The sequence below is a fragment of the Oryx dammah genome, unplaced genomic scaffold, assembly GCF_014754425.2.
Source record: "Oryx dammah isolate SB20612 unplaced genomic scaffold, SCBI_Odam_1.1 HiC_scaffold_28, whole genome shotgun sequence".
Classification (NCBI taxonomy): domain Eukaryota; kingdom Metazoa; phylum Chordata; class Mammalia; order Artiodactyla; family Bovidae; genus Oryx; species Oryx dammah.
Window position 1 is genome coordinate 29789851 of NW_024070212.1, and position 12296 is coordinate 29802146.

A 12296-nucleotide genomic window follows, 5' to 3' on the forward strand; every position below is an offset into this window, starting at 1 on the left:
TAGAGGGAGGTGGGGGTCAGACAGGGGTAGGGGATTAAGAGATACAAACTACTATGTATAAAGTAGATAAGCAACAAGGATATAATACACAGCACAGGGAATTATAGCCATAAGCTTATAAAAACTTTAAATGGAATATAATCTATAAAAAATATTGTATCCTGGAACTAAGATTATATTGTAAATCAACTATACTTTTAAAAATGTATTTGCCAAATCAGTGAGAGCCTCCTCCATGCCTGAGACCTTAGTACTCTTAGTACACTAGCTAAGACGTTTGACACAGCAGCTGGGGTTCAGCCTGTGGGAGTCCACAGTCATTCTCTAGGATGCATCCAGTTTCTTCTGGGGTCAGACTGGAGAGTTAAATAGAGATTTGAAAGGGACTACCACCCCTGCATCCATTAATCTTTGCCATCCCTCCAGGGATGCTGTCTTATTTACTATGTTGGCTGAAGGGAACGGTTTCAGAGACTTCCACTTGGTCTTCCTCTGACATTAGTTCTTACCTCACAGCCTAAGGACCCACCGTAGAATTTACTACAAGTGTCAGTTACATCAATTCCAGTGATTCATTCAGTGATCAGGGAAATGACCAGCAAGCAGGCCCCAACAGACCCAGTGGACCACTAGAAGCAGCTGATCAGATTGCACTTATTACCTGGCCCCTCTGCGCTCCCACTCTTACAGGGGGCACAATGAAGGTACGGATCCTCTTTGGCTTAGGATGGGGTTACATCCTCATAAACTAGTGTGCTGATGTGTGTGTTTGCTCAGTCATGTCTGACCCTTTGTGACCCCAGGGACTGCAGCTCACCAGGCTCCTCTGTCCATGGGATTTCCCAGGCAAGAATACTGAAGCGGGTTGCCATTTCCTCCTCCAGAGGATCGTCCTGACCCAGGGATGGAACATGCATTGATAGGCAGATTCTTTACCACTGAGCCACCTGGGAAGCCCAGATCTTGATAAACAAATAGTAAGTAAAAAATGCATTTAATACACGTAACCTACTGAGTATCATAGCTTAGCCTAGTCCACCTTATAAGTGCTCAGGATACATACATTAGCCTACAATTGGGCTGAGTCACAATAACACAAAGAGTGCTTTATAATACAGTGTTGAATATCTCATATATAGTCATATCTATTTTATTGTGCTTCACTTTATTGCACTTGGCAGATACTGTGTTTTTATAAGTTGAAGGTATATGGTGATCCTGAATCGGGCAAGTATCAATGTCGTTTTTTTTTTTTTTTTAACTTTTTATTTTGTCTTGGGGTATAGACGATTAACAAGCAATGTTGTGATAGTTTCAGGTGAACAGTGAAATGACTCATCCATACACATACACGTATCAATTCTTCCTCAGTCGGTGCCACTTTTCAGATAGCATTTGCTCATGTTATATATCCATGTCACATTTTGGTAATTCATGCAATATTTCAAAGCTTTTTATCATTGTATTTGTTAGGATGGTCTATGAACAGAGATCCTTGATGTCACTTTAAAAAAAAATTATAACTTGCTGAAGGCTCATGATGGTTAGAATTATTTTGCAACAAAATATTTTAAAATTAAGGTAGGCACATTATTTTTTAAGACATAATACTATACACTTAAAAGACCACAGTATAGTATAAAGATAACTTAATATGCACTGGAAAACTGAAAAAAAAAAGTTTGTGACACACTTTATTGTAATAATTGCTTTATTGCAATATCTAGAACCAAACCCACAATATCACTGAGGTATGTCTGTAATCTACCAAATACTATAAAGTAAAAAGATGATCAGTTGAACCACCGTCAGGGACCATCTGTATAGGTCTGGGTGTCATTGTTAACTTGGACCTAGTGTCCAGTGGGCCTCAAAATGTCTGCATATTTACGTTTTTCCAGGGTGTGGATGGTCATGTAAATGTCTTTGGGTCCCTTTGGGGGAAAGACTCAGGGCCTCTTTGTGGCATATACTTACCATGCTGTTTCAGCCTCCTTCATCCTGGGGTCCCACCCACATCATCAGAGAATTTCCAGATCTGAAAATGAGTTCTGCAGGGAATCATAACATTTGTCTGGAACAGCTGACCTCCTCCTCCTCCTGATGGTACATTCTTACCTTCTTTTGCCTGCATATATTAAGCAGAGCCCTTTTGTCTGCCCATCCCTGTTGCCCTAGGTACACCATGTTCTCCTACCATCTCCATACCTCTCTAAAGGTAGGACACCTTGGCTGCCACCCTGACTTTGTGGGTCATTATGGTAACTGCAACGTTTTGGCTTCTGGTGGTTAAACATTGTCACCTAATTCTATTGCTTGGTGTGAGGGTACTTGGAGGGAATGACCCTTACCGCTAATCCTTACCGCTAATTAGCTCAGCTAATAGCGCTGAGCTCTGTGATGACTTCTCCTATCATTAGCACTGGCCTGCAGAGGGGAGTGACAACTGAACTTCAAAGCAATGCAGACACCCTGTCACAAGACGCTCCTGATGGCCTGAGCCCTCCCAAGTCACATCATCCTGAAGTGGTTCTTCTCGCCTCACATCCCTAAGTCTTTTATCCCTGCCTCTGTCTGTCATAGCAGTGTATGCATTTCAACTTTGTTCAGTGTGGGCCTCCACTTTTTCTAAGCTTCTAAGACTCATCCTAGTAGATAGTTTGTTCTGTCCCCTGGAGTCCTTACCAGGGTGTTAAATTCCATTTCCTGAGAGAGTGCCCCAAACTCAATATATTTTTGGGTATCTGGTCTTATGTCCTGTTGAGCATGCATCCTAAAATTTCAACCCTGTACATGCTTCCTGCTAGAACACATTACCTAATTCTCACAGCTCCTTCAGAGCGTAATCTCTTTCCTCCCTTCTTGGGCCCAGCATTTCCCTAGCTGGTCACTCTGAGATTTACCCCTAGTTATCAGAATGGCAGCCAGGAGGAAATGGGGACAGCTCTGGGAGGGGGGCCCTGTTGCCTTGTATGAGAGAGGCCTCTGCAGTGTCTTCCCATGTGGAGGAGGTCCCACCTCTTAAGAGGGAAGGCGGGCCCCTCTGCAGATTCTGAGGGTTCAAGAGAGGCCACAGAGACACAGGCCTCTGAAGGATCCACCGAAAGCTTCACCCCATTTTTCAGGCTCCCAGATTTTCCCGGAAAGGCCCTAATCTTAGCATAACAGAACTGCCTTGACTAAGCCATTAAATTGTCTTTGAAACCTCATGACCCTAACCGTGAGTTCCTGAGATGGATCCATTCTCCCACTGCAAGATATAAGAGCCTCTATCAAAGAAACCCCTGGTTCTAACTGAGCTTTTAGCTGTAAACCCTCAGGTATGGAGTGTGCCCCTGCAGGACAACAATGTAACTTGGTAATAGCCGGACAATCCCACTGATCTTGTGTGCCTTCCTCCTCTGCACACTTTAAATGCCAAGAGTCCCCTCCCTTGAGATGTTTTCCCAAGTCAGCTGTGAAATTTTTAACAATGGAGCTCTTACCTTGTGTCAGGAACTATCCATGGCCCCAAATACCACCCAACAGGATCCTCCCTTCCCTCTGAGCAGCGAGAGAGCCAGTATCAAAGTCCCATCTCAGCTGCTGTTTTCTTGGACCACATCTGGAGTCAACTGTGTCATTTGGATTCCAACGTGGGTTAGAAGTGCCACAGATGAATTGAAGGTGTGCTCCTGAAAGACACAGTAAAGGGAGATCTGGAGTAGACAGGAGAAGCCTTTACATCATGGTGCAGATGTTACCGTATGAAGGAAGAGGAAGGATGGGAGACTGGATGGGAAGGGTCTGAAGCTGCGGAGCAGCTCCAGAAAAGTCCCTGCCAATGCTACAGGAGATTTGGTGTGGATTGCTCCAAGAGGAGTCCTGGACTGGGCAGAAATGGCCCAGCCTTCGGATTCCCTCTGCTCTCAGTGATGGGCTGGTCACACGACCTTGGCTCAAACAAAGCAGGGTCCTGAAGTTGCTGTGGCTGGAGGCTGTTGCCAACTCTCAGAGATGCACCTCACACCGCTAAGACATTAACAGAATCCCCAAGTCAGATACTTGCAAATATGTAAGTGTGTATATGCATGGAGATCTAGAAATATACATACCAAGTACTTGGCAGAGGTTACCTCTCAGGCATGGAGTAAGAGCAGGAGAACTGAAAGAACTCACACATTCTATTCCCGATAATTTTGCATTGCTTTAATTTTTATAATAATTTATTCTCATGGCGATAATTTGTGTGGCTAAAAATAAATAAAAATATAAACTTCTAATCTCTGAGGCCTCTTAAATCCTTCTTTTAAATTCAACTTTGACTAATATTAACATCCTACCTTTGCTTTTTAAAATTTGCCCTTATCTTTACTAACCCTTTTATGTTTTATCTTTCTGAGTTAATGTGTTTTAAGCGTTTCTCTTGAGTTTAAAATTTTAAACTTGTGTTTTTCTGTTTTTTGAAAGGGATTTTAAAATCCATTTTTGTTTTGATAACATCTATTTGAGTTTACTGCTATCAATTTGTTTTAGGCTGTAGCAGTTGCATTCCTACTTGTACAAAAAAGAAACCTCATTTATCTAACATAGCAAAAAAGTATTTATTGTGGGATGACTGGGAAGATAGAGAACCAGGCTTAGTGAGTAAGTAGGAACTGCGTAAGGCAAGACAGAGAGGAGATCATGAGATCAGACCCAGAGGCATGCCAGGGCACTGTGGCTGGATCTCTGTTACTGCCACCTCTGAATGGCACTGAATTTTGTCGCCTCCACTGCTGGACTCTCGATTTCATAGCTGCCGCCCCCAAACAATCTCGACATTACCTGCACTTTGTGCCTCAACTTTCAGCATGCAAAGTTGGAGCATCGACTGCCTACGCCCAAGAGTCAAGCCTGGCCAGATGCCAGGGAAAGGATGCTCTGACTTCTTCAGCTTCCATCACAGGAGCCAGAGCGCAGCCAGATGCTGAGCAGCCAAGAGAAACAAAAATTCACCATGTATACTTCGGTTGTTATAACTTCCTTTCCCATCTCTTGGTATATATACTTTTTATTTTATTTGCTTAAAAAAAAAATCATCTCCAGTGTTTAAAAGCATAGATATCTCACTGAATAGTCTTAAGTTTTCAAAAGTACTGTTTATTTTTTTGCTTTTGGTTCTTTTACTTTTGTGTCTCATTGAGTGTTTTACATCAATGTGAAACATTATCTTTAGGTGTTCTCTCCTTAAGACTAAAATTCTAACATTCTCTTACTCATTTTCATCCCCAGTCCATTTCAACACACCTGTCTGTGGTGTTTTTTAGTCCTCTCTCATTTTCACCTCTTTGTCCTTTGCCTCTAAATTCGATGAGTACTTCTCAAATCTGTCCTTCACGGTCTATAATTTAAAAAAAAAAAACTCATCTTTTTGCTTTTGCAGTTTGATTCTCAGTGACACAGCTTCTCTGGCTCCTATTTCTGGTTATGACTACACAAGCAGACATACTAGATCTCACTTCTTTACATTTAGGTGAGACATCCTCCGTTTCCTGCCCACCCAGGGGCAGGATGTCTCCTTCCATAAAGTCATTCATTCTAGTAATTATTTGCTTCATGTTTGGTTTGTTCCCCGAGACTGGCAGATCTACAAGTGTAGGGTCTTTGCCTATTTTATTAACTGCTATACCCCCAGGGCTTCCCAGGTGGCGCTAGTGGTAAAGAACCCACCTGCCAATGCAGGCGCTGTAAGAGACGTGGGTTCCATTCCTGGGTCGGGAAGATCCCCTGGAGGAGGGCATGGCCACCTACTTCAGTATTGCCTGGAGACTCCCATGAACAGAAGAGCCTGGTGGGCTATAGTCCATGAGGTCGCAAAGAGTCAGACATGACTGAGCACACAGACTTGACTGAGCACAGAGCTTGGCAATAGTATATACGTAACAAATATTTATTGAATGAATGACTGGATGGAAAATTGCAATTAGCAGTATGTACAGCTGCCAAGACTTTTCTTGTTGTTGCTTCCAGCTACAACTCTCTCTCACCCTTTTTTTTTTAACGTCTGCTAATAGTATCAGTTAGGAAGCAGAGATGACAAATACATGATGTTCTCTAAACTCTTTAGGTCTTCTCCATTTTGTGAGTACATCAGGGTAGACTATATTCTATAACAAACCACTCCAAAATTTCAATTTATTAATGTATTGAAGATCATTTTTCGGTCACATCCCAGTTCAGTTTGTACTGGTGTAGGAAGTGGGGGAGGGTCTAGATCTCCTACTCATAGAAGGACCTGTACCTATTCTATCTTGTGTCTCCACCCACGTCTGCCTGTTTGGGACCCTCTTCACCCAATCAGAGAGAGGATGGAGAAAAAGAATGTGGAGGATTGTGCTTGAGAGGTGCTTATGAGGTGGCCCGCATTGCTCTGCTCATCTTGCACTGACCAGATCAGGCATATGGCTGCATCCAGCTGCAAAGAAGGCTGTAAAATTTAATCCATGTGTAGACTCTGGAAAAAGAGGTGAGTGCCAGCAGGCTCTGCCACAATGAGGCAAAACCTCCTTCCCTGTGACATGAGGTTTAACCTGGGAAGAGTTTTACATTTCGATTCTGTTTGCCTCATAGAAAGCAGAGATTCCCTCCAGATTCTGTCTTTAAGCCATCCATCAGTCTTTGTTTTCAACATTGTGAATTTTTACCCTTATCTATGTTTCCATGGGTGTTTTAGTGAGGAAGTTCATGAAAGCTTCACTGGGGAATGTTAGGTGCAATTTTAAACTGGAAGGTCTCTTTGAATCCTCTCTGGTAGCTGTTTTATTTTGTTTTGGACCTAAATGAAAAATTGTACACTTATTTCCACCAAGGTTCATTTTGTTAAAGTCAGACCATCATTTCAACCTCTCAAGACTTCTTTATACTATCCCCAGGGTTGGTGTTGGCGTTTCTTCAGGAGGCTGCAGCCCATATAACCCAGATCATTTTTTTTAGGGCAGAGGGATGTGAGTGAGGAGGTAATGAGGACTGGTCTCTCTTCATGACTTGGTGGGTGGATGACCAAAGTATGTGTAGTTCCTTCATTCTAAAATGCAGCACCCACTGCCCTCTCCTGCACAATTCCTCTTTTTGCTTTGTGACATTGTTAAAGGGCTGCAAAGAGGGCAGAAGCCTCAGTAGGGAAAAGAGGCATGAAAAGACCAGTCACTGTGCCTTGAGGGCCAGCTATGCCCCTTCTCCTTCCTTCTTTCTACCCCTGACTGCACTAAGGTCAAATTTCCAGGATTATTTATTTACTTATGCTTAGGTGGGGAAGACTGTGGTCCTTGCCTTAAAGGCTCTGGTTGGACAATGAGAACATTTTAAATTAATTAATTAATTAATGTTTGGCTGCACGGGGTCTTCATTGTTGTGCACAGGCTTTCTCTAGTATGGGCTTCTCATTGCAGTGGCTTCTCTTGTTGCGGAGCACAGGCTCTAGACATGCAGGTCTCAGTACTTGCAGCTCTTGGGCTCTAGAGCACAGGCTCAGTGGTCGTGGCACATGGGTCCAGTTGCTCACAGGCATGTGGGATCTTCCCAGAGCAGGGATTGAACCCATGTTCCCTGCACTGGAAGGTGAACTCTCAACCACTGGGCCACCAGGGAAGTCCTAACAAATACATTTAAATTGGAAAATCAAGGCTAGGTGTTATGGTTAATTTTATGTGTTCAGTAGCTCCAATACTTTGGTCACCTGAGGCAAAGAGCTGATTCATTGGAAAAGACCAGATGCTGGGAAAGATTGAGGGCAGGAGGAGAAGGGGACAATAGAGGATGAGATGGTTGGATGGCATCACTGACTCAGTGGACATGAGTCTGAGCAAACTCTGGGAGATGGTGAAGGACAGGGAAGCCTGGGAAGCTGCAGTCCATAAAGAAAGAGTCAAACACGACTTAGTAACTGAAGAGCAACAACAAACCAGATTATCCTCCATAATGTGGATAAGTCTCATCCAATTAGTTGACGGTCTTAAGAGGAAAAGACTGACCTTCCCCAAGTAAGAGGGATTTCTGTCAGCAGATGGCCTTTGGACTCTAGTTATAACATCAAACTCTCTCCTGGGTCTCCAGCCTGCTGGTCTACCCTGCAGACTTTGGGCTTGCCAGCCTTCATGATCATATACTTAATTCCTCAAAATCTCTTCCATTCTCTCTTTCAACTCCCACTCACCTCCATTCCCTATTGGTTCTGGTTCTTGGAGAATCCTAATATAGCAGGCAATCTCCTTCACCTTTCCTCTAGAGATGGAGACAAAGAACCATATCAAGAATCCCTCTGTCCCTTTCCTCCACCTATTTTTTCTTAAATACTCTTCCTCCTCCTCCTCATCTTTGTCATCACCATGATCATTTATGAAATACTTTTGATGTGTCAGATGTTTATTCCTAGCAATAATCTTATGAGATAGAAATTATTATCCTTACTCTATAGAGGATAAAAATATGGTACAGGGAAGAAAAATGATTTGCCCAAGGTCATGTAGCTAATAAGTGAAAAAATACTTTTCAAACCTGAAATGTCTAACTCCAAAGTCCTTACTGAGTAATCACAGTTCTATGAAATCTTAGAAACCCTATTGTACAGATAATACATGAATTAAAATTTAACATGCAGTGACCTTCAGAAGCTGAGTGTCCACTAGGACCAGGATTTACAGAGTATCCCAAACATAGAGAAGTTAATGCAGCCAAGAGTAAAGTACAGTCTGTGGAGTTTGGTCAGATCTAGGGTCAAGCTCTGGCTCCATTACACTTACTATCTGTATGAACTTGGGCAAGTTTCTTAGTCCCCATGTTCTCAGATTCCTCTTTGGTAAAATGGAAAGAATGCTACTTATTCATGTGGCTTGTTGAGGATTAATTGAGGTAAAGATGATAAAGAATCTGCCTGCAATGCAGGAGACCCAAGTTTGATCCCTGAGTTAGGAAGATCCCCTGAAGAAGGGAATGGCTTCCACAGTACTCTTGCCTGGGGAATCCCAAGGACAGAGGAGCCTGGTGGGCTACAGTCCACGGGGTTGCAAAGAGTCTGACACAACTGAGCAACTTTCATTTCACTTCTTTGCAAAATCATATAACTATGATTTTTAGCAATCATACAACTATAGCCTCTCAATAAACAAAAGTAATCATTTATTTAAAAAAAAGAAAAAAGGACAATTAAAGAATGAAAAGCACAAGCCATAGATGAAAAAGAAACTCAATGACCAGGAGCACAATGTCCATGAGGGCTCTACTTCTGCTTTTGAGGTTCAGGGTCAGTGACTCACTCAATTACTTGCTGCCACGAGATTTTCAGCACTACCCAGATGAGCACCAAGACAGGAGAGCAGAGCCAACAGCCAGTTGAGGTTGTTTTGACCCTTCAAGTGGTAGCATTCTTGATACTGTTTCATTGTCACTTTGTCCTTGGCTCTGGCTCTAAAGTCACTTTCAAGATAACTCTCTTCTTGCCCCATGCTTTATAGCTTTGACCATCAGTAGAAGGAGGGGAGGAAAACAGTTCTGAAAACAGCATTTCCTCTCTTGCTGCAAATCTTTAGAAAAATCTACAAGAAGGACAATCAGGGAGATAGATGAATGACCGCTAAAGGACCCGGTTGCCCTTCTTTTGGTCTGCGGGAGGAAAATAATGTATTCTGGCCCTATCAAAGGCCTTATTGAAGGATTCTAAATGCTTAACTTCATTAAAATCTCACCACCAATTCTGTTCCATCCTGGGGGAGCTAATGAAGGGGAAGCGTCATTTAAAAACCTGAGCTGATGTGAGCTACCCTGGCTCCCAGTGGAGAAGATATAAGTGGTTTGTGTCAGCTGGGTGGCCTTACAGAAAACCCAATCTCATAGCCAAAGTCTCTGTAATTCAGTCTCAATTACTCCGTGGTGTCTCACCACACCAGCCAGCTGCAAAGATTGTCCGTCATTTGGTGAATTACCCATCTCCCTCCAAAGAGTCACACTAGAGGAATTTGATTCCATTTACCATATGCTGCCTCTTTTTTCCTTTTGCTGAGAAGTGATTTCTGAATTGGACCTGCTCATTTCTCCTGCAACCTTGAGAATCCAACCAGAGCCCAAAGAGGGAAGCACTGGCAGAAAGTCTCAAGCTTATAGATGAAGATCTTCATATCTGAGTATCCAAGTAACAAGAGTGGCTTCCCTGGTAGCTCAGTGATAAAGAACCCACCTGCCAATGCAGGAGATGTGGGTTCAATCCCTGGGTTGGGAAGATCCCCTGGAAAAGGAAATAGCTATTGACTCCAGTATTCTTGCCTGGAGAATCTCATGGACAGGGCGTCCCAGTGGATTGCGGTCCATGGGATGACAGTCAGACGCTAGTTAGGGACTGAGCACACAGCACAAGTATCCCAGTGGCCAGAAGGGAGTTGGGTAGGTATATTCATCCCACTCCCTGACCGTGAGCAGTCTCTTAGGTGCCTGGAGACACTGAACTTTGGCTGATTGCCCTGGGTTTGTGATTCTTCCAAAAGGACAGGACCATAATTTTAGCTTAGTAGGCAGTGAGACAGTCATTAAACGTGCTTTTGGTTTGTTTGTTATTTCCTCAAAGAGATTGGGCAGCACCCAAGCTATGCACTAGGATCTTAGGAAAACCTTGAGTATCCCTTTTCCTTCTCAACATGACTAGTTTCTCCAAATGGTTAGAAATAAATCAAATTTGCAGCTGGATGCAGGATACAAAAAGAAAGAAAAGAAGCTATCCACAGGATGGATCATGTTTAGCTTAGCATGACTTAAGGGTAAAAGTACTCAGGACTCAAAAGTACAAAGTGAGTTCCAGACCCCCTAGTCTAGTGCTGGAAGGCCTCAGATCAAATGTCTAACTCTCTTAACCTTAGCTTCTTTATCTGTAAAATGGGGAAAACTACACTTGCCTCACACAGTGATGAGAAAAAAAATGAGATGCACTTTGTGAAGTGAACTTTGTCAATGCTAACAGGCTTTACAAATATAAGTTATTTTTGGTTAAAATAAAATATTAGACCAAAGCTTTGTTTGCTACATTCCTCTTACTTCTCCTGATCCCAGCTATTTAGAGCAAATCTCTTGGTTCTAAAATCAAATGTCAGAAAAGGTCCCCGTTGTGCTCTGTGACTTGCAAAACAAATTCTTCAAATAAAAGAGGCCCATTCTTCTTCTTCTTTTTTTTTTTGTCTCTAGGAGCTTCATGCAGAGCAGTGGCTACTCCAATTAAGAGGGGTGCTTGAAAGTTTTACAGTTTAAAAATCAGTTTTTGCAACTGATTGTGTGCCTCCGACGTGTGCCCCACAACAATACTAGGCCAAAGCTTTTATATGGATGCATGCCCATTTTATAAAGAAAGACACTGAACTCAGAATCATGTAACATTTAAATGGCAGATCCAAGACCTGAATGCAAGTCTTCTTACCACAAATGCTAGTCTTTCTAGTACTGTTACCCACCTCACACTGACTCCCTGTGATCATACTTAGACTATAGATCAGAGAGGAACTTGGGTGAGAGTGCAGAAGGGTTTGTGCAAATCAGCACTACTGTGCTAGAAAAATCTGCCTTCCTGAGGGAGGATCAACTGCAGAGCCAGTAGTTAATATTTTACCCACCCCAAAGTGAGTGCACATTAAAGTGTGAACACAGATTCTGCTCTCAGAATTTGTCTCCATAAAACTATGCTCTCAGATTGTGTTTCTTGTTGCTGGTACTGATCACCACAGGGTTGGAAAAGAAGCTGGATCTATCCAGAAGCCTTCCTGGAAGAGGTAGCCTTTGAGATGTAAGGAGGGCAGGTGGAGTGACAAATATTCTTTAACTCAGGATGGGTAGGATTCAAAGAAATGGACTGGAAGTGGAGACAAGCAAGACAGTACATGTTTACTCAATCTACAGCCTATGGATTTTTCTATGCCATTACAACTGTAATATAAACTTGAAATAGAATCAGTAACTACAAGCTAATATTTACACAACGTGCTAGTACATAAAGTGCTTGCATAGCACTTTGATTTTTGTTATTTTTCAAAATTTAATCTTCACAGAAATTTTATCAAGTATTAATAGTATCTTCAGCTGTTTCTCAGAAAGCAGAGCTGAGATGAAGGCTCAAGCAGCACCTACTTATTAGGGCATCATGCCCAGGGAGCAGGAATGAGGGAAAATGAGAGCTAACCAGGGGAAGAAAGAGCATCAGTATATGGATGCAATATTAGGCTGGCAGCTTTTATGTGTGACTAACTGATTTCATAGCATAGCTTGCTGAGAAAGTAAAAGCGAAAGTCACTTAGTCATGTCTGACT